Source organism: Mustela putorius, unplaced genomic scaffold, assembly GCF_011764305.1.
Source record: "Mustela putorius furo isolate JIRA1106 unplaced genomic scaffold, ASM1176430v1.1 tig00537350_pilon_pilon_pilon, whole genome shotgun sequence".
NCBI classification, from domain to species: domain Eukaryota; kingdom Metazoa; phylum Chordata; class Mammalia; order Carnivora; family Mustelidae; genus Mustela; species Mustela putorius.
The window spans coordinates 21,361,514-21,384,392 of NW_025422471.1; positions in this window are offsets into that span (position 1 = coordinate 21,361,514).

A 22,879-nucleotide genomic window follows, 5' to 3' on the forward strand; every position below is an offset into this window, starting at 1 on the left:
ACTCTTTAAAATTTAAAGGTCTGTTATTCTGAAAAATTCATCCTTCCTGCTTTAGGAATTAACGCATCCTTTTTATGTAAAATGATAGTGGATGTTGCCAGTAGGGTGTTGTTTTTTTTTTAATATCCTTATCAAAATAAAGAACCCAAGTTGTTCTCAATTCTCTAACCTCCATTGAAAAAACTTTGGATCCACCGATTTTCCTTTTTACAGTCTACTCTGTATCCACATATATTTGGGTATGCCGTCTTCTCCACTGTATTTAGGAAACTTGCATGTACAAGAGCCAGGTTTCACTCATTTCTGTACTTTGATCTCACTGCCAGTGCTTGGCACTCTGCATGCAGTAGGTACTCAGTAAATGTTTGTTGTGTTGAAGATGAAGCAACCTCCACTCTTTTTTTTAAAGATTTATGTATTTGTTTTAGAGAGAGAGCATGAGTGGGAAGAGCAGAGGGAGAGGGAAAGAGAATCTCAAGCAGACTCCACACTGAGCGTGGAGCCTGATGCGGGGCTGGATCTAAGTACCCTGAGATCATGACCTGAGCTGAAATCAAGAGTCAGACGCTTAACCAACTGTGCCACCCAGGTGCCCTACAACTGCCATTCTTTTCTTTTTTAAGATTTTATTAATTAATTAATTTGTTTATTTATCAGAGAAAGAGAGAGACAACACGTAGAGGGAGAAGCAGCAGAGAGAGCAGCAGGCAGAGGGAGAAGCAGGGAGCCCGAGGTGGGACTTGATCCAAGGACTCCACGATCATGATCCGGGCCGAAGGCAGACACTTAACCCACTGAGCCACCCAGGTGTCCTGCAACCTACATTCTTACTGAAAACATCTCCAGAGGAAAAAAAAGGCAGTCTTCATTTTACAGTAACATAGTCTTTAGCGATTCACTGATAACAGCGAAATAGAAAAGGGATCTGGGGTGACAGGCCTGGGTGGATTCCTGGCTCTGTCACTTTCCTATGAACCTTTACAGTTTTTGGTAATTTGCTTTCTTCACCACAAAATGTAGAATATGTCTTTGCTCCTCCATGCACTTGATTGTGAGATCAGATGTGCGTGTGGTAAACCACTCTTTCTGTACCCAGCACTCTATTTTGACCCACCAGAGGCTCCTTCCTCTTTGGGTCCCATCATGAGTCTGGGGCAGTCAATTACAGGATTCCCACCTCGTAGCTGTAAGGCTGGGTCACAAAGAAGGGGTATGGAGCCTCCTCTGTAGAGCAGAAGCCTCTGTAGAGCAGGAGCTGGGGCCAGAGGCAGTCAGCCAAACAGACAGAAGACTGCTGTCTAGCATTTATTCAGTCCTCACTCTATGCACCAGGCATTGCTGTGAGCAGTTCCACGCAAGAACCCTGGCACGTGGGTGCTGCTGTTGCCATCCTCATTTGCTGCGCAATGAAACCGAGGCACAGGTAGGAACAAGAAGAGTTCCAAGCAAGCCCCAGCAGTGTGGGAGGAGCCCACAGTCTTGCCACTTCATCCTACCTGCCTTTCAAGGTGCAGGGACGGGAGGGGGAGGAGGACTAACAGAACCTTCCTAAATCCACTCTCATCCCTCTTGTCTCCATGAGCCAATAGACTCCCTTTTTGTTGAGCAAGCCGTCATCCTCAGGTCAGCACTCACAATCTCGGAAAGATGAGGAAATGGGTCCCCCGACTTACACAGACGAAGCCATCTGCTCCTAGCAGCTCTATAGCAGCCTACCCCACTGCTTCCTCTCACCGAGCTTCTGACATCTTTACCCAAACACTCCTTGGCATCACTGCTCTCATGCCATTGCTCTCTTTTGGGTGTTTGGACTCCGCCATCTGTTCAATTCCGACCTCTCCCGAAAGCCTTTGCTGAGTCCTCCAGCGCACATTTCTCTCTTTGACCTCTGGAGCACCCTAACAGCACCCCCATCCATCAACTGTATTCACAAGCTCTAGGATCTTTAGGTACGTGTTGATATGTAACTCTGGCTTCAGTTTAATCCACGTGGATGAATGGATCCTTGTTATCCATCTTGATAAAGTTCCTGAAAGGACAGGATTTTCTTCTTCTTTCATACTTTCCAAAGCAGCCTGCAACAGCACCTTCCAGAAAATTAACATGTGTGCATCGATCTTTTAATCTGTTGTCATTCATCACTTCTTCTCAAGAAGGTCCATAGTGTCCTCACCTTTTTCACTTTCTAGCAGGGCGGCCCAACTATACCGTTGTTCCCCCTCCAGGCCTGTAACAGTTTGGGGTCTGGGAATGCTTACACTTCCCAGTCTAAGTCAGGAGTGGGAAAACCCAGGCACTGGGCAGCCCCGTGACAGATAAGCTGTCATTTGGGAAGTTGCATGCTATTCTCTCTGTGCAAACCGGACCACTGCACAACCTAGATATGTCATTGTAAATCATCAAAGTTACATCTTCACTTCTTTTCTTTACAATACAGTTGTCAAGAACATCTTGAGAAAAGAAGATGTTGTCTAGGAAACCTGAAAGCTGTGACCATTAGGAAACATTAAAAATAGGAAGAAAGAGTGTCCAGAATCCAAAATGTTAAATGAAATTCTGTATTAGGCCATATAAGTAAATGAAGAAAACATGTGTTCTTTCCAGTCGACATGAAATAGGTCCATTTCTTTGAGGGTCTACTGTATGTCAGTCATCCTACTGAATGCTATAAAGCTCACAGCAAAGTAAGGGCTATTCCGTTTTATGGACTAGGAAGCTGTTGCCCATAGAAGCCAACACTAGTGGGGAGTGAGCAAGGACATAAGGTACTTCAACAGGGACCTGAAACACTATTTCATACTCATGTTTTAAAAAGCACAGCAACGGGGCACCTGGGTGGCTCAGTGGGTTAAAGCCTCTGCCTTCAGCTCGAGGCATGGTCCCAGGGTCCTGGAGTCGAGCCCCGCATCGGGCTCTCTGCTCAGCGGAGAACCTGCTTCCCTTCCTCTCTCTCTGCCTGCCTCTCTGTCTACTTGTGATCTCTATCTGTCAAATAAATAAATAAAATCTTTAAATATGAAAAAATAAAAAGCACAGCAACTGGGGGCCTGTGTGGCTCAGTCAGTTGAGCGTCTGTCTGCCTCTTGATTTCAGCTCAGGTCATGATCTCGGGATCCTGGGATTGAATTCCTTGTTAGGCTCCTCACTCAGAGGAGAGTCTGCTTGTCTTCCTCTCCATATCCCCCTCCCCCCATTTGTGTTCTCTCTCAAATAAATAAATAAACCTTTTTTAAAAATAAAGGTAGATCAACTAAATCCTATTATCAGTAGTAAGTTTTTGTTTACTCCATTATGCCTCACATGAACCTGTCTTAAGTCAAATCATAGTTAAGAATCTGCTGCTGATACAGGTTCCAATTATAAAAATGGAAACAGCTTGATTTTCCTCACTAGGAAAGTAGATATTCAGTACATTTCATTGCAATAAAGAAATGACCAAAAGAAGAAGATGCTTATTGTAAAAGGAAACGAAAATAGTCACTATCTAGGAATAAATGATTAATAATCTAGAGATAACTAGGTTAATGATAAAGCATTCTTTAAGCAGTTTGAATTCTGGGACACCTGGGTGGTGTAGTCTGTTTAGTGCCCGACTCTTGGTTTGGCTCAGGTTCTGGTCCCAGAGTCATGAGATTGAGTTCCGTGTCAGGCTCCATACTCTCTTCTTCTCCCTCTGGTCCTCCCGCTGTTCTCTCTCCAAAATAAATAATTTTTTTTTAAGATTTTATTTATTTATTTGACAGACGGAGATCACAAGTACACAGAGAGGCAGGCAGAGAGAGAGGAAGGGAAGCAGGTTCTCCGCTGAGCAGAGAGCCCGATGCAGGCTCAATCCCAGGACCCGGGGATCATGACCCGAGCCGAAGGCGGAGGCTTTAACCCACTGAGCCACCCAGGCACCCCCCAAATAAATAATATATTTTTTTAAAAAAACAGCTTGATATAGCTTCAAACTATTTTTTTTTAATTTGAGAATACTTGATTTTCTTTTTTTTTAAATGATTTTATTTATTTGACAGAGAGAGCGATCACAAGTAGGCAGAAAGGCAGACAGAGAGAGGAGGAAGCAGGCTTCCTGCTGAGCAAAGAGCCCCATGCGGAGCTTGATCCCAGGACCTCGGGGGATCATGACCTGAGCGGGAGGCAGAGGCTTAACCAACTGAGCCACCCAGGCACCCCCCCACCAAATATTCTTTAATAAACATTATTTTTTATAACCACTTCAAAGATGCTGAGTGTTAATGAGAAATTTTTAAGAAATGAAAACATTGTGGTTTTCTTCTTGCCTGAGATATTTGTATCAAAGACACTTTTGATTAAATCAAGCAGTCATGACTTTAGTCTCTTTCAATTGTTCATGAATTGAACAGAGGAGTATTCACTGGTCACTAAGTGACAGGTGCTGCTCTAGGCTCTGGGGATACAGCAGGAGACAAGAGGGACAAAATTCCGTTTGGCTTATTTATAGAGAGAATGAAGAACTTCTGTGTGAGAGATTTTCCTATGGAAATAGGGCAAGGGAGAAAAAGGGGAAGAGGGAGGTATTACTGAAGATGTAGGTAGGAAATGGAGCTTTCCTGAGAAGGAATGAATTCATCTGGGAATAAGAGAGGACAGGAGAGAAGGTAACACCAGAATGTTAGACTCACTGGGGAGAGGAAAAGAAAGTAGGAAGGAGAGAACTTCATTAGTGGTCAGCCCAAGCCAAGGGACCTGTCCACCCCAAAACAAACTTCTTTCACCCAAGGTGAGAGAGAGAAAGAGGTGCGGAGAGGCAATTTCAGCACAAGCAGAGAGAAGGGGCCAATTTGCAAGATGGATCTTAGAAACTGTAGAAAGTGAAGCACAGAGAAAAGGTAGACTGGAAGAATTTTTGTTCAAGTAAATTCCATGGTTTCAAAGAGTAAACTGCAAGGCATAACTTGAGATATTTCCAGAGTTTCAATTCAGATTTTTTTTTAAAATAAAAAGCTATTTTATATTTGTTATAATAAGATAATGTGTGGCTGCAAATTGTCTAGTATATTGGAAGCACGGAGGTGGAGAGGGCTAGTTAAGTAGCTGGGAGCCCACCAACAGTGAGTACATAAAAAGTGGTTCCTCACCCAGGGTGGGGACAAACTAGCTCACGAACTGACAAATTGCTTACCGGTTGCAGCTTTATCAAATTGCATTTTTTTTTTTTTTTACTGATCTCTCCTCCTGTTCACTTTAAGGAGTCCTTGACATTTGTTTTAAATGCATTTAAAATAATGCAGAGTCATCCAGTTTCTACACCATTAGAAATACGGCCCTACCACACAGAAGTGTGCCTGAAAAGGTCAGAGGAGTACAGGGGTTACAAGACTAGATTCTGGAGTCAGAATGCGGGTTTGAAATCTGACTCAAAGGACACAGTCATTTTCTAGCAGAGTTATGTGACTTTCAGCAAGTTACTCAACTCCTCTGGGCCCCAATTCTTCATATGTAAAATGGAATACTAATAGCACCTAGGTTGTCTGGTTACTTTGGAAATTGAATAAGTTAATGTATGTGAAGCTTTTAGAAAAATGTCTGGCTCCAAATAACGTTGGCTCTAAAAAAGGAAAAAAAAAAATGGGGACAAAACGAAAAAAGCTAAAAAAAATTACTACATCGGGGTGCCTGGGTAGCTCTGTTGGTTGGGCATCTGACTGTTGGTTTTGGCTCAGGTTTGTGATCTCATGGGCTGTGGGACTGAACCCCACATCAGGCTCTGAGCTCAGCATTCAATCTGCTTGAAGATTCTCTCTCCCTCTGCCCCTCCCCCAATTCAGGTGCTCACTCTTTCTCTCTCTCTCTCTCCAAAAAAAAAAAAAAAAAAAAAGGAAGAAAAAAATTAGTATGCCAGGGTCTCCTGGGTGGCTTAGTCATTATCTGTCAGCCTTCAGCTCAGGTCATGACCTCAGGGTCCTGGGATTGAACCCCATATCAGGCTCCCTGCTCGGCTTCTCCCTCTCCCACTCCTCCTGCTTGTCTTCCCTCTTTCACTGTGTCTCTCTCTGTCAAGTAAATAAAATCTATTTAAAAAATTACTATGCCGGTTATTCACATTAACTAAAACAATAGCAAATGTTGCTGCAGGCATATTAATTTGCTTTCAGAAATATTCTCGTAAATGCTGATATTCATGTGAAGAGTTAGAAGCTGGCTCAGCTGTCTAGGCTCCCCTGACCCCCAGCATTGACCATCAGAGCTCTAAGTCGGTAACGATGCATCTGAATCTGATTCACTTCAGTTCCTTGACTAGGCCAAATCTGTCCGTTGTACTTTGCTAGAACACTACTAAAAACTGCATCCATAGGAGCTATCAGACTTCCTACTCAAAGATGGTTATGACTTTTATCTGTGTGTAAATGTGGCACAATTTCTTTTAAGTAGGTTCATGTAGGGGGAAAAAAAAAAACCTCAGAACGTTCTCTGTCTTCTTTGGATGCCTTCCTTCTAGCAGAATTTATCTGGAAACGAAACAAAACTGTCTCACCAAATCTGGCCCAACAAAAGCCAGTGATTTAACCAACTTCATTTAACCAAGTTCGTACTTGGGGCATTTCCCACCTCAGCTTTATTCCCCAACCAAGCACTGTCACCACACGTACTTCATAACCAGTGTCGTCCTCAGCCCGGTCTTAAGGAAAATCTATATTTGAACTTACTTTAAACAGGTAAATGTTAGAGATCAACACACAGCTCCCTACCTCTGAAAAGGCCGCCATTCCTCTTGCTTTTCTCCCAATGACGTCCTCCCCTCCTTCCTCTTCCTGCGTTTAGAGAAAATATGCCACCAATTCCAAAGAGATTTGGGGGAGAAGGGTCACCAATGATGAAATGGACACAAATAAAACTTGTTTCATTATCCTTGAGGAAGAAGGTAAAGGTAGAAAAAAACAAGAGCAACAAAGTAGTGGGGAAGGAAAACAGACAAGTCACTCAAGAAAGAGTGGGAGTGGAGAAGAACGTTAGCTGCGTTTGTGGTAGGTATCATGATGAGCTAGCTGAAAGGGTAGGATTTAAGACAGAGTTCACCGGCCTACTTAGAAGTCAGGCAGGGAGGGTTCCTAAAAGGCCTTAGTCTTCAGCACACTGAGGCGACAGCATGTTCAGTCAGACTGGCAGTGCAGCAGAGAAATGAAGTCAACAGAGGAGATTTGGGGGCCTGATCTGGCTCTGTAAGCCACTTGGGCAAAGGTCAGCACCATGGATAGTCCATGGACCAGAGAAGAGCAAACGAACTCTATAGGTATTTGGAGATAGACTGAATGTGTTGTTTTAGTTTTGCTCCTGAGACAAAACCTTGTTCCATGTTCAAAAACAACAAAATATTTGTTGAGCGTGTACTGCGTATCAGGCACACTTACTACTCTTAGAGAATGAGAATGGAATAAGATAAAACTCTCTGTCCTTAAGAAGCTTACTACCCCTGGATAAACTAGGAATGTAAACTAAAACAATAATGAGAGTTAAATTTATTGATCAATTACTATGTGCCAAACATGTAATACTACTTGCCATAGGTAGATTATTTTATTCTTTCAATAGCATTATGCAAGAGGTATTATTATCATATTACTTTTTAAACATTTTATTCATTCATTCACTCATTCATTCATTCATTTGAGAGAGAGCCTGCACATGCACACATGACTGGGGTAGCGGGGAGAGGAGGAGCAGAGGAGGAGGGAGAAAGAATCTGAGCACAGACCCGGACACAGAGCTCAACCCCACAATCCTGAGACCATGACCAAGCCAAAAACAAGGGTCGGATGCCTAACAAACTGAGCCAGCCAGGTGTCGCTTCTTATTTTAGATGAGGTAGCTGAGGCACACAAAATTTAAGCAACTTTTTTCAGGTCACATGGCTTATAAGACACAAGACCCGAAGTTAAGCCGAGACATTGTGACTCCAGTGTCCATTACTACACTATATTGTCTATATGTCAACATTAATAAATGCCACTTCTGGCAGAGATATACATAAATTACAGGAGGAACATATGGGAAAAGCAATGGACTCAAAACTGGGGTTGGAACAAGGCAGAAATTCTGGAAAGTTGTCTAGCAGAGGCGGCATTTAACTTAAATTTTAAACAAGGAGAAGTCAGTCATGAAGAATACAAAGCAGAAGCCATGGCATGCTTAATCTCACAGTGCCAGACCTGCTGAGGGTCTGAGGAACCAATCAACTATCCCCACTATTTCTTAGTTTCTTTTTTTTTTTTTTTAAGATTTTATTTATCAGAGAGAGGGGGAGAGAGTGAGCACAGGCAGACAGAATGGCAGGCAGAGGCAGAGGGAGAAGCAGGCTCCCTGCTGAGCAAGGAGCCCGATGTGGGACTCGATTCCAGGACGCTGGGATCATGACCTGAGCCGAAGGCAGCTGCCCAACCAACTGAGCCACCCAGGCGTCCCCATTTCTCAGTTTCTAAGGGGTCATGGACACAAGGAGCTAAATGAGGACCAAAGTGTAAGGTCTACTGAATTCCTTCCAAAGTACAAGACTGCCCAGTGGAGGTTTGGAAAAAACAGAGAACAAAGAGATTGGCAGATGGGCCATGTTGTCTTTGCATTCTTGTACCTCAGTTGAAAAAAAAAATGAAATTTCAGTATAGATTCTGGCAAGAGGGGTAATGAATGAAGTAATGATTCTGAATATCTTTTCATGTGCTTATTGTCCATTTGTGTAACTTCTTTGGAAAAATTTCAGTTCAAATCCTTTGCCCACTTTTTAATTGAGTTGTCTTTTTATTATTCAGTTGTAATTATTCTTAATCCTTTATATATTCTGAACATTAGACCCTTATCAGGGTCTACATAATTTTGAATAATGAAGAATTGGACCGGCCTTTGTCTCTAGCTTCCAGGAGGCAATCTCTAAACTCCTGGAATGTCTCAGTGTCTTTATCATTCATGGTGGGCCCCTCAGACCGCACCTGACAGTTTGTGTGAATGAGGTGACTCATGATGGGCTCCTTAAATGAAAATAAACTGAATGACCTTGAGAAGAGCCATTGGATCAGCTATATCTGTTATTGGCTTAGTGAGATATTCCTTTTTCAGCTACACATTCAAATTTAGAGATATTCAAATGCAGCAATGGTCTGCAATTGGTAAATACGGTAGGTTCATCACAGCCCCTAAAAGTAACTGATTGAACAAAGAGGTCATTAGATTGAGTTCTAAATATTTAGCAACTTCCCTAAGTGAACCAAAACTTAAGCCTGTAAAATGCCTCAAAAACCCAAGAAATTGAAATCTAAGGACAACCAGTCACCAACAACCAACTGGGCTTTTCCAAATAAAGCAAATGTGTAAGTTATGGCAAGTCACGTAATTCCCTTGCTTTTCTTCCCCATCTTCCCTATAAAAGTGTCTCCCCTGGCTACTATTGGTGGACACTCCTAATTACTTCCAGTGTGGCACTGCCACTTAAAATAGGTTTTTGCTCAAAGAAACTCTTAAAATTTTAATAAGTCTCAGTTGATCTGTTAACAGTTCTCGTTTATGTCTCAAAGGCAATTTTGGCGACCTCTTAGAGTTTTCAATCCAAGCAAAATAACTCAACCCCTAAAGCCTCTTTCAAAAATATTTTAAGATTTATTTATTCAACTGGGGGGCAGTGAAGAGCAGAGGGAGAGAGAATCTCAGGCAGATACCTCACTGAGTACTGAGCTACGCATGAGGCTAATCCCACGGCCTTGAGATCATGACCTGAGCCAAAATGAAGTCACATACTTAATTGACTGAGTCACCCAAATGCCCCTCAATTTTTAAAAATAATTCCAGCACATTTTTTTCATTCCTTAGATGATCATATCCTGTTAAATTATAAAGATGGGCTCTAAATTCATGTTATATAGCAATTCCTGAGTATGGTATATTATGAGAGATAAAATATGTCTTTTTTTGTATAAGTCATATGCTGGTTGTATTATAGGTACAAACAGCTGGGATCGTAAGTAGAAAACACATTCTTTACCTTTTTTCTTTGTGGGTGTTTTGTTTTTTGGGTTTTTTTTTTTTTTGCCTCTTAGATAATATTCAATAGCAGTCTGTTGTCTCTATAAAAAATAAAACCTTTGCTTAAATGGAAAACAGGGTGACTTTATTGGGTGTAGAGAGCACTTTTGACCTAACACTGACAGTTAGAGCTGTCTTTCTTCCCCTGAGTGCTCCGTTTCTTTTGGGAACCCAAGCAACGCAGTCACATTGTTTTGAATGAGTATTCTGGGCACAAAGGGAGAAACTGCCAGTTTAGGCACACATAAGAGTTTAGACCAAAGATTGCTGTGGATCTGTGTAAATTTGCCAGTAATTTCGCTTGAATCCTTCATTTCTCTTTCTCTCAAAGATAAAGAAACAAAAGTAAAAATACAGTAACAAACCAGCCAAAGGAAAGGCTCGCCATTCACAGTTAACATTTCTGAGGGGCCACTGTAGAACTGTGACCTACTGCAAAATTCAGTTGTTTTTTAATTTTTTTTAAAGATTTATTTATTTATTTATTTATTTGAGAAAGGGTTGGGGGAGAGGCAGAGAGCGGGGGGGAGAGAATCTCAAGCAGACTCCCTACTGAGCATGGAGACTGGTGTAGGGCTGAATCTCATGACCCCGAGGTCACAACCTGAGCCAAAAGCAAGAGTCAAAACCTCAACCTACTAAGGTGCTCAGATGCCCTGCCTCTCAAGCCATTTATTTTAAAGAGAAACAGATATAATAAAGAAAATCAGTGGGTGTGAGGGTTATACCAATGAGATGGTGTCACTGGTGCAGGTCTCTCCACTCATCAAGCTTGGCGTCCCTCCGCATACCTACAGAGCCATGGGCTATAGTAACCTGAGACCTGGGACCGAAGAGGAAAGGAGGAGAGCAGCTGAGGAGAAAAGGAAGCAGGATGAACAGAAATGGAATAAGAGAGAATTGGCAGAAGCCTAAGGGGCAGCATACTGATGTGAGCCTGCCTTTCTCTGGTACAGTGTCGATGAACAAATCTTTCTGTATTGTGTAATGCTTAAAAGTTAAAGAATGAAAGAAAGAAAGAAAGAAAGAAAGAGGCAGAGAAAGAGACGAAGAAGGAAAGAAAGAAAAAAAGGAGAGAGAAGGATGGAAGGAAAGGGGGAGGGAAAGGAAAGGAAAGAAGGAAGGAAGAAAATTAGTACCATTTGTCTTCCATGGTCCCTGTTGGAATTTTCATAAGACAATTGCTTTACATGCTTGTTGAGTTAAATTTGTTTTTCTGTCACTATCAGCATCCAATATATGTTTTTTAAAGGTACTTTCTCAATCAATTGTATGTCTTTTTCGGCTCCTTAAGAATTTAGCAGTATTATAACAATATTCTGCTCTTATTCACTACAATGTATAGAGTTTGTTATATTCTGGGTGAAACAGGCTTTTATGAACTACCCTAAAAGCCTAGGTGCCCCTCTTAACCTTCTCTCGATGGGGAAATGCATTTCAAACAGGCAGCTGGCCTACAGACTGATAGAACACAAGCTGTTCGTACATCATTGACTATCTGGAACCTAAGAGCCTGTGACTTTTATTGTCACATGGTATGTAGCAACAAAGCGGTTACATGTGCTTTTTCACTTCCCCGTGATCATCCTTCTCCCCAGCACAGATGTTTCAAGGTTTCTGTGAGCTGATGGAAGAATAGAAATTCTCCAAAAACAACAACAAAGAAACCACAATAAATCAACAAGGCAAAATAGCCATTAAACTCCTTATGAGCTTGGCACATTATTAATCCATCCAAAGAAAATGTTATGGGACAATGTGCAGATATAGATTTCTTCAAAAAGCTTTTCTGATTCAAGGCATAAATCTAAGAAAAAATGGTAAGAACTCACAGGTGCCAAGTAGCAACAAAACTTGACCTGAGGGCAGTGGATATATAACAGAAGATAGAGAAAGTAGAGAAAAATAGCAAATATAGCCAATTTCTATCTATTTTATACTAAGCAAATTAAAGTTAGATAATAGAAATTTAAAATAAGTTATTTTGATAAGTATGAATTTGTACTACTCAGGGCTTGGGGGAGCTGTATTAGGTGAACAGTAACTTGACTGCTCTTTGTGGAATTTTCCAAAACAGTTACAAGGATTGATATAAATAAGTGTACTAGACAAATTTTGTATACTGCTCTCTGATTTGAAGGATGAAAAGAAGTGTATGGTAGCACAGACAATAAAAAGGGCCTGGGGGGTTAGGGGAACACAGTTAAGTGTCCGACTCTTGGTTTCAGCTCAGGTAGTGATCTCAGGGTCTTGAAATGGAGCCCTGGGTCAGGCTCCGTGCCCACCATGGAGTCTGGTTGAGATTCTCTCCTTCTCCCTCTGCCCCTCACCACTTATGCATGCTCACTCTTGTAATGTAAGATTTGTACATAAACAAAGCTTAAAGAAAAAAAAAGAAAGAAAGAAACAGGCCCCCAACTATCAAAACAACATTTTTGGCAAATAGGAAATAACATGTAAAATGGAAATAAAAGGAAAGTCGTGCTAGAACAATTAAGATAGTTGTCATGTCTCCAAAACCCATAAAGTAACACTCCTACATCATGTCCAAAAGCTACACTCAGCTAGGACAACAAAGAGAAAAGATACCTAGAAAAATCAAAGAGCGATTACATTTCTGAGACCGTTTCTGAGATCCACAAACACAGACAAAAGACAAGGATTAAAAATAACAGAACCTGGTTTGTGAACTGGAAAAGTGGAATAAAAACAAAGAACATCTGGAAATAATGGATGATAGAAGAGTGCCAAAGTGGTTGCTGTTCCAAGAAACTACGAAAAAACCAGACTTGTGTTGAGCATTTAGACACGGACCTACTTGCCGAAACCCATGAGCTGCCCTATAGCGGTGGCTGTTGCGCCTGAGAGCTCCCGAGACCAGTGCGGGAAGAGCCTGGCCTCAGAGGAGTGACAAGGACTGTACTCCTTGAGGCTCAAGCCCTGAGCTCCCTCTGCACTCCTTAATGTTGAAGCTTTAGGATACAATGTAACAGAGAGAGCTCAAGACAACAGCATTGGCAGTCCTTCTGGCTTGACCACATTGTGTTGGATAAATTTCATATTGGGGTTTGGTGGTTATGAGACTTATTTCCCCATTGCGAAAAAGAGGAGGTGCAGGTAGCTTCCAGGCCTTTCTGGACATACATGAGACTAGACCAACCAAATGGCCTCAGGAACGGAGAGCTTCATTCAGTGCTTGCACCAAAGAGGATTTCATCAAAGATAGAACTGTACCATGGTGACCAAATTCCGTAGTCTCCAAATTCCTTTGACTTCCACTGTACTTTTTTTTTTTTAACTCATAAATCTACGTCTGTCTGGGGAAGTCATCAAGATGAACCTCTTGTGAAACTGGCCAAGTGAATAATGCTTTGTCTACGCCTGCTGCATCATTTAGGATGATTTGCAAGTAAGGAACAGAAAAATGAGACGATGGTTTAAACTACAAGGACATTAATTCTTCACTAAGAAGTCCAGGTAGGCAATCCTGAGGCTGATTTGCTTGTTCAGATATGTCATCAAGGACTCCAGCTCTTTCTATCCTTGACACCACTGCTCTCAGCACACTGGTGTTAATCCTTGTGGTCACACTTCCAGGCATCAAATTCTTACAGCTTTCAAAGCTAAAACTTGGAGGACAGTAAATCAGAACACTTTCCTTTGCATCCTGCTCTTCTTAGAAAGGAAGCATTTCTCCTGAATTCTCTGGTAAATTCCCCTTTAGTCTCATTGTTCAGAACTTGGTCACATGCTCACTCCTGGGCCAATTACTCTCAAAGAGGAACCAAGTTGTTAATAATTGGCTCAGACTATTAGCTGGGCACATGGTAGCTAGAATGAAGTTGGGACTCTGTTACTGAGGGATGGAGAAGAAACTGTAAATTTGGCCTTTGGGAAAGTTCAAAGGCTGAATATTCTCAAAATGATCAGATTCATTGACATCATCCAAGTGTATTTTCTTTTCAAACAGAGTCAGTGGGTCTTTAATGAAGAGATGAGCCACACGCTGGGCCAGGAGATGATCAATTCCTTCAGCAGCTGCTTATAGATTTCTTTGCCTATCATCCAGTCGATGTCATTGTATTTCTCCCTGCACTCAGATAAGTAGCTGTCTATCGAATCATATTGGAAACTTACTGATCCTATAGTTACTGTTTTTCAGTGGCTCCAGTCCCCTCTCCTCCCGAGTTCTTTCAACTACAGAAGCAGAAATCACTCCCCAGTGACAACTGATGTCAGAAACAAAGCCTCGGTAAAAAGGAGATGCTGTGATCAAAGCCCTAACAATTGGACAGATAGTGGCCAAATGATCAGAAAAGTATCTGGCCTCCGATACGCTGCAGGCTTGGAAAAAGAACATAGGTTAAATAAGAAGCCTAAGCAAGATGGTATATGGACTACATAATATTTATAATGTTGCTGTGGCGTGGGTAGAAATATGCAAGAGTCTGGCTAGGCTAAGTAATGCTGCAGAAATAAATAACTCCAAGTAAACAGGGGTTTACCCATCATGGGTCCTTGCAACTCTGTTCTACTCACAGGTCCAACTCACAAAGAAGTTCCTATATGGGATGTTGCTTGTCTCGCTGCAGAGGAATAAGATCATGGGGAACTAGATGCTGGCTCTTGACGTTCCTGCTCCAAGATGACACGTGTCACTTACACTCACAGTTTATTACCTAAAGCAAGGCATTCAACTAGTTCAACAAAAGCATACATTTTATTGTTGAGAAGCTCATTTATACTGGGGGAAAACCCCACACCTACCCTTCTCCTCCCAGGACACAACCTGCCCGATAGAGTCCTTGCACAACAACTCTCTCCCAGAGCATTCTTTCCTTTGTACCCACTCTTGTAACCTCAGGATAAGAATCAGGGCAATTATGTAACTATCGTGATTTCCCTGAGATTAATTATGGGAGGAAACATTGCTTTCATTGTTGTCTAGGGCTTTGCAGAAGAATACAAAGCAAGTTTTTGGACTTAGAGCTTATTTTAACTTTTGTGTGATTAACAAAGTTCTATGGCGGGGTGCCTGGGTGGCTCAGTTAAGTGTCTGACTCTTGGTTTGGCTCAGGTCATGATCTCAGCATCACGAGATCAAGCTCTATGTCAGGCTCCACACTCAGCATGCAGTCTGCTTGGGATTCTCTCTTCCCTCTCCCTCTTCTCTGTCCTGGACCCCTACTCTTTCTCTCTCTCTGAAATAAATAAACAAATCTTAAAAAAAAAAAAAAACAACACACACACACAAAGTTCTATGGCAACATATTGTACAGAAATCACAGATGACTTTTTTGGAAGTTAATAGATTAACTTCTTTGTTCTCTAAATAACTCAACTTACATTTGAATAGGGCACACATATGACATAACTCGCCATTACTCCATCCTGCAAATGACCATTCTACTTTCTGTCTCTACGGACCTGACTATTCTAGGTGCCTCATGTAAGTGGGATCAGAGTATTTTTTCTTTCTAACTGGCTAATTTCACTTAACATAATCCCCAAGGTTCCTCCATATTGCATCATGTATCAGAACTTCCTTTGTTGTTGTCTCTTAATTTATAAATAGACATACATGATAATGTGTTTTAAAATTATTTGCATCGGGTGCCTGGGTGGCTCAGTGGGTTAAGCCGCTGCCTTCAGCTCAGGTCATGATCTCAGGGTCCTGGGATCGAGTCCCGCATCGGGCTCTCTTCTCAGCAGGGAGCTTACTTCCTCCTCTCTCTCTCTCTCTGCCTGCCTCTCTGCCTACTTGTGATCTCTCTCTGTCAAATAAATAAATAAATAAATAAATCTTTAAAAAAAATAAATAAAATTATTTGCATTGTTTTTAGAAGTTTTTTTAAAATGTATGGTCAGATTTACATTCTTTGATGTACAGTTCCACAGACTGCAATGTAAGCACAGGTTTGTGTAATCGGAGACAATCAGAATAGAGAACCCCCCACAGTTCCCTTGTTACATCTTGCCCCACTCCAACCCCAACCACAGGCAAGCGTTAATCTGTTCTCCTTCCCTACAGATTGCCTTTCTCAGGACATCACGTAAATGGAATCATATAGTATGTCATCTTCGGGAACTGACTTCTTCTTCTTTTTTTTTTTTTTTTTTAAAGATTTTATTTATTTATTTGACAGAGAGAGATCACAAGCAGGCAGAAAGGCAGGCAGAGAGAGGGGAGGAAGCAGGCCCCCTGCCGAGCAGAGAGCCTGATTCGGGGCTCGATCCCAGGACTCTGAGATCACGACCCGAGCCGAAGGCAGCGGCCTAACCCACTGAGCCACCCAGGTGCCCCAGAAACTGACTTCTTTGACTCAGCACGACACATGAGGTATTTATCCATGTTGTATGGATCAATAGTTTTTTCCTTTTCATTGCTGAAAACTATTCCACTGTGTGACGCTCCCATAGTTTGCTCAATCACCAGCAGAAAGCTATTTGTTTCCAGTAATAGGCCATTATGCATCATGCTGTTATAAATATTAATGCATGAGTTATTACGTGAATATAAGCTTTTGTTCCTCCAAGGTAAACAGCTTAGAATGGGAGTGCTAGGGCGCCTGGGTGGCTCAGTGGGTTAAGCCTCTGTCTTCAACTCAGGTCATGATCTCAAGGTCCTGGGATTGGGTCCTACATCGGGCTCTCTGCTCGGCAGGGAGCCTGATTCCTCCTCCCCTCTCTCTGCCTGCCTCTCTGCTTACTTGTGAGCTCTCCCTGTCAAATAAATAAATCTTGGGGAAAAAAAAAAGAATGGGAGTGTTATATTTTATGGAAACTGTATATTAACTTTAATAGAAACTGCCAAACTGTTTTCCAAAGCAAATGTACGTACCATTATATTTGGGGGGGGGCATGTGTGCAAGTGTGAGTGTGCACACGCTTGCACCTGAGAGCACAGGGGAAGGGCAGAGGGAGAGAGCGAATCCCAAGAAGGCTCAACACCCAGGGCAGAGCCATCCACCAGATCATGATCTAGGCTGAAATCAAGAGTTGGATGTTTGCCCAACTGAGGCACCCAGGTGCTCCAAAGCAGCTGTACTAGCAATGTGTAAGAATTCCAGTTGCTCCACATTCTCACGAGCATTTGGTATTATCGGTTATTTGTGTGTGTTTCAAGACATTCTAAAAGGTGTACAGTGGTATCTCATTGTGGCTTTAATCTGCATTTCTCTAGTAACTACTAATGTTGCACATTTTATGTGCTCTTTTTGTGGGTCAAGAGTTTTTTTTTTTTACATTTTGCATAAGATTCACTTATTTTTAAAACGGATTGTATTTGGGGCACCTGGGTGGCTCAGTGGATTAAGCTTCTGCTTTTGGCTCAGGTCATGATCTTGGGGTCCTCGGATTGAGGCCTGTATTGGGCTCTCTGCTCAGTGGGGAGCCTGCTTCCTCTACCCCCTCTGCCTGTCTCTCTGCCTACTTATGATCTCTCTCTGTCAAATAAATAAATAAAATCTTTTTAAAAAAATGGATTGTATTTGGTATCATACCTAATCCAAAGTCATGAGGATTTTCTCCTGTATTTTCTTTTTATAGTTTTATATTATATATGTAGATCTACTGGAAATTTTGAGTTTAGTTAATTTTGTTTTGTTTTGTTTTTTAGAGAGAGAGGGAGCGGGAGGCAGGGGGAAGGGTAAAAAAGAGAGAGAATCCTAAACAGGCTCCACACCCAGCATGGAGTGGAGTTCGATGCAGGGCTCAATCTCATGACCCTGAGATCATCACCTGAGCCAAAATCAAGCGTCAGTTGCTTAATGAATTAAGCTACCCAGGTGCCCCCAAGTTTATTTTTATACCAGAAGTGAGGTAGAGGTCAGGTTCATTCTTTTGTATATGGATGTCCAATTGTTCCAATATCATTTATTGAGAAGACCATCTTTTCTCTAAAGAATTGCCATTCTCCTTTGTCAAAAATCAATTAACCATATTTGTGTGGATTTATTTTTGCACTCTATTCCATTATCTATGTGGTTATGTTTTTTATTAATGTCACGTTGTCTTGATTACTGTATCATTTTTTTTTTAAGATTTTATTTCTTCATTTGACAGAGAAACATCGATCACAAGCAGGCAGAGCAGCAGGCAGAGAGAGATGGGGAAGCAGGGTCCCCGCTGAACAAAGAGCCCGATGCAGGGCTCCATCCCAGGACCCTGAGATCATGACTGAGCTGAAGGCAGAGGCTTAGCCCCCTGAGCCACCCAGGAGACCCTTGATTACTGTATCTTTAGAGTAAGTCTTAAAATCTAGTAAAATGAGTGGTTTTTTTTGTTTGTTTGTTTGTTTTGTTTTTAAGCTCTTATTTCTTTGACAGAGAGAGATACACAGCAAGAGAGGGAATACAAGCAGGGGGAGTGGAAGAGGGAGAAGCAGGCTTCCCAATGAATAGGGAGCCCAATGGGGGGCTTGATCCCAGGACGTGGAATCATGACCTGATCTGAAAGCAGTTGCTTAACAAGCCAAGCCACCCAGGTGCCCCTATTTTGCCTTTTCAAATAAATTTTAAAACAATCTTGTTCGGACTTGGAAAAATTGACATCTTAATTATATTGAGTCTTCTAATCCACAAATATCTTCATTTACTTAGATTTTCTTTCATTTCCTTAATTAGTATTTCCAATTTTGAACATAAAAATTCTTCAGAGATTTTGTTAAATTTAAGCCCAAGTATTTCATTTTGAAGGACTACAAAACAGCACTTAATTTTTTTTTTTTTACTTTCGAATTATAGTTAATATATGGCAGTGTGATTGATTTTTATGTTAACTGTGTATATCCTCCATGGTAACCACACTAATTAGTTCTAGCAGTTTTTGTTTTTTTTTTTTTTTTGTAGATCCCTTTGTATTTGCTACAGAGATAATCATATTGTTTGTGAATAGAGAAAGTTTTGTTTTCTCCTTTGCATTCTGTATGTCTCTTATTTCTGTTTCTTGCCTTGGCTGGCCAGGCCTTACGATGTGAAACAGAAATGCTGACAGCAGACATTCTTGTCTTCCTCCAATAAGGAAAAAGCATTTGGTTGTTATCAGTCAGTCTTCTATAGCTGTCCTTTATCTATTTAAGGAAATTATTATATTTCCAGTTTGTTGAGGATTTGTTTTTGTTTTGGTAAGGAATGAATGTTGAATTTTTTTTTAATATATTTTATTTATTTATTTGACACAGAGAGAGAGATATCGCAAGTAGGCAGAGAGGCAGGCAGAGAGAGAGGAGGAAGCAGGCTCCCTGCTGAGCAGAGAGCCCAATGTGGGGCTCGATCCGAGGACCCTGGGACCATGACCTGAGCCAAAGGCAGAGGATTTAACTCACTGAGCCACCCAGGCACCCCTGGATGTTGAATTTTTTTTTTTCAAAGATTTTATTCATTTGTCAGAAGAGAGAGAGAGCGAGCGAGCACAGGCAGACAGAATGGCAGGCAGAGGCAGAGGGAGAAGCAGGCTCCCTGCTGAGCAAGGAGCCCGATGTGGGACTCGATCCCAGGACACCGGGATCATGACCTGAGCCGAAGGCAGCTGCCCAACCAACTGAGCCACCCAGGCATCCCTGGATGTTGAATTTTAAGTGCATTTTTTGCATCTATTGATATGATCATGTTTCTATATTTTAGTCTGTTCAGATGGTAGGTTACACTGATTGATTTTCAAAAGTGGTACCAGCCACACATTCCTGGGATAAATCCCACTTGGTTTTGATGCATTTTATTCTTACTCAATTTGCTATACTTTTATTGAGGATCTTTTAGTCTATGTTCAAGATATTAGTCTTTTTTTTTTTTTTTTTTTTTAGATTTTATTTATTTATTTGGCAGAGGGAGATCACAAATAAGCAGAGAGGCAGGCAGGGGCTCCCCACGGAGCAGAGAGCCGGATGTGGGGCTTGGTCCCAAGACCTTGAGATCATGACCTCGAGATCATGACCTGAGCCAAAGGCAGAGGCTTTAATCCCCTGAGCCACCCAGGCGCCCCCCTCCCCCTTTTTAAAAGATATTAGTCTTGTCTTTCAAATGTCTTTTTCTGGTTTTGGTACTGGAGTAGTGCCGGCTCTCAAAATGAGCTGGGAAGTGTCTCTTTCTCTTCTGTTTTCTGGTGGAGATTGTGTAGAATTGATATTATGTCTTCCTTAAATCTCGGCCTAGAATTTTCTTTGTTGGAAGGTTTTGAACTACAAGTTTAATTCTTTTAAGAGATATAGTTAATCAGAATATCTGTTTCTTCTTATGTGAGTTTCAGTCATTTATACCTTTCAAGAAAGTGGTCCACTTAATCTAACTTGTCAAACTTAATGTGCATAGGCATGCTCATAGTATTTCTATATTATCTACTCTTTTAGTGTTTGTGTGATCTATACTACTATATCTTTTTGATATTTTGTGTCTTTACTCTTTGATCAGTCTGGCTAGAAGTTTATCAGTTTTGTTGATCTTTTCATAGAACTAGCATTTGGTTTCATTTGTTATCTCTATTGTTTCCTTCCTTTTGTTTGCTCTGGTATTATTCATTTTTTCTTTCTTAAAATGGAAGCTTAGATTATTTATTTCTTTTCTAATATAAGCTTCTAATGCTATGTATTCCCCTAAAGACAATACTTCAGCAGGTAAGTCATTTCAAAATATTTTCTCATTTTCCTTGGGACTTTCTCTTTGGTCCACAGATTATTTAGAAGTATATTAATACTTATATATTTGGGGGAATTTCAGGTATTTTTAAAAAAGATTTTATTTATTTATTTGAGAGACAGATAGAGAGAGAATGAGAAGAGAGAGGTCAGCAGGCGAAGCAGACTCCCCACTGAGCAGGGAGCCTGATGTGGGACTCGATCCTGGGACTCCAGGAGCCAAAGGCAGTCGCTCAACCAACTGAGTCACCCAGGCGCCCCTCAGGTATCTTTTTTTACTGATTTCTAGTATTCCATTTTAATGAGAACACATTTTGTATTTCAATTCTTTTAAATTTGTTAAGGTTTTATGACCACTGATATGCCTATCATGGTCCATATTACATGTACACTCGAACAGAATTTATCTTCTGCTGTTTGGGGATGGAATGTCCCATAAAAGTAAATTAGATCAAGCTGGTTGTTGTTATCATTCAGGCCTTCTATATTCTTACTGATTTTTGGTATACCCGTTTATTGATTACTGAAAGGAATGTTGAAGTTTCCATCTGTAATTGTGAATTTATCTATTTTCTTTTAGTTCTATCAATTTTTGTTTTATGTTTTTTTTAAGCTTTGTTGTTAGGTTGTATACAACTCAGGATTATCTTCTTAGTGAACTGACAATTTTGTCATTAAATTATTTATTTACTTCTTGATACTTGTTGATTTTCTTTGTTCTGAAGTCTATTTTGTCTGATTAATATGGCTACTCCAGAATTCTTTTGGTTAGTCTGTGCATGGTGTATCTTCTTCCATCCTTCTACTTTTTAGCTACTTATATTATTTAAATTGGACTTCTTGTAGAGAGCATAGAATTGGGTCTTTATTTTTAACCCAAATGACAAACTGTCCTTTAATGTGTTTCCAGAACATTTCCATTTAATGTAACTGTTGACATGGTTGGACCTATAATTTTATTCTTTCTTTTCAATTTCTCTTTTTTCTTCCTTTTTCTGTTTTTCCTTTTCTGGTTTCTTTGGAATTACTAAATATCTTTCATTTTTCTATTTTAACTTATCTCTTGGCTTTTTTTAAAAATTTTTTTAAAAGATTTTATTTTATTTTATGACAGAGAGAGATCACAAGTAGGCAGAGAGGCAGGCAGAGAGAGAGAGGGAAGCAGGCTCACCGCTGAGCAGAGAGCCCGATGCCGGACTTGATCCCAGGACCCCGAGATCATGACCTAAGCCAAAGGCAGAGACTTCACCCACTGAGCCACCCAGGCGCCCCATCTCTTGGCTTTTTAAACTCTGTACTTTGCATAATATTTATAATGATTGCTCTAATGATTAAAATATGCTTGTTTCATAATCTACCTATTAAAATTTTATTATTCCAAATAAAATGTAGGAAAATTTCAGTCATTTACATTACATACTTTATGTTGTACTTATCATATGCATTACATCTCTGTACACTAAAAATCCTACCATTTAATGTTATACTGTTTTCTTGCAACCATTATACATATTTTAAGGAACTCAAGAGGAGTAGAACAGTATTATAGTTACCCATATACTTCCTATTTCTGTTGTGCTTTATTCCTCAAATTTCAACTTTCCCACTGGTATCATTTCCCTTAGACTTGAAGAACTTCCTTTAGCATTTCTTTTACAGCAGGTGTATTGGTAACAAATTCTCTTCATTTCCCTTCATCTGAAAAAGTTTTTATTTTGCCTTCATTATTGAATAATATTTTTATAAGATATAAAAATATGGTTGATATTTCTTTTTCAGCATTTAGAATATGTTGTTCTAAAAAAAAAGTCGTTCCACTTCTTTCAATCTTTCATGATTTCTGATGAGAAATCCACAGTCTCTTTCTCCTCTTTCAGTTACTCCAAACACATGTACATTATATTTAATTCCAGAGTAGTTAACATTCAGTGTTACATTAGTTTCAGGTATATAATATAGTGATTCAACTATTCTATGTATTACTCAGTGCTCACCAAGATAAGTGTAGTTCTCATGTACATATCCATTTGGTCCTCCCCCACTCTGAAAGAAATATGCTTTATTTTTTATTTTATTTTATTTTTTAAAAGATTTTGTTTATTTATTTGACAGACAGGAATCACAGGTAGGCAGAGAGGCAGGCAGAAAGAGAAGGGGAAGTAGGCTCCCTGCTGAGCAGAGAGCCCGATGTGGGGCTTGATCCCAGGACCCCGG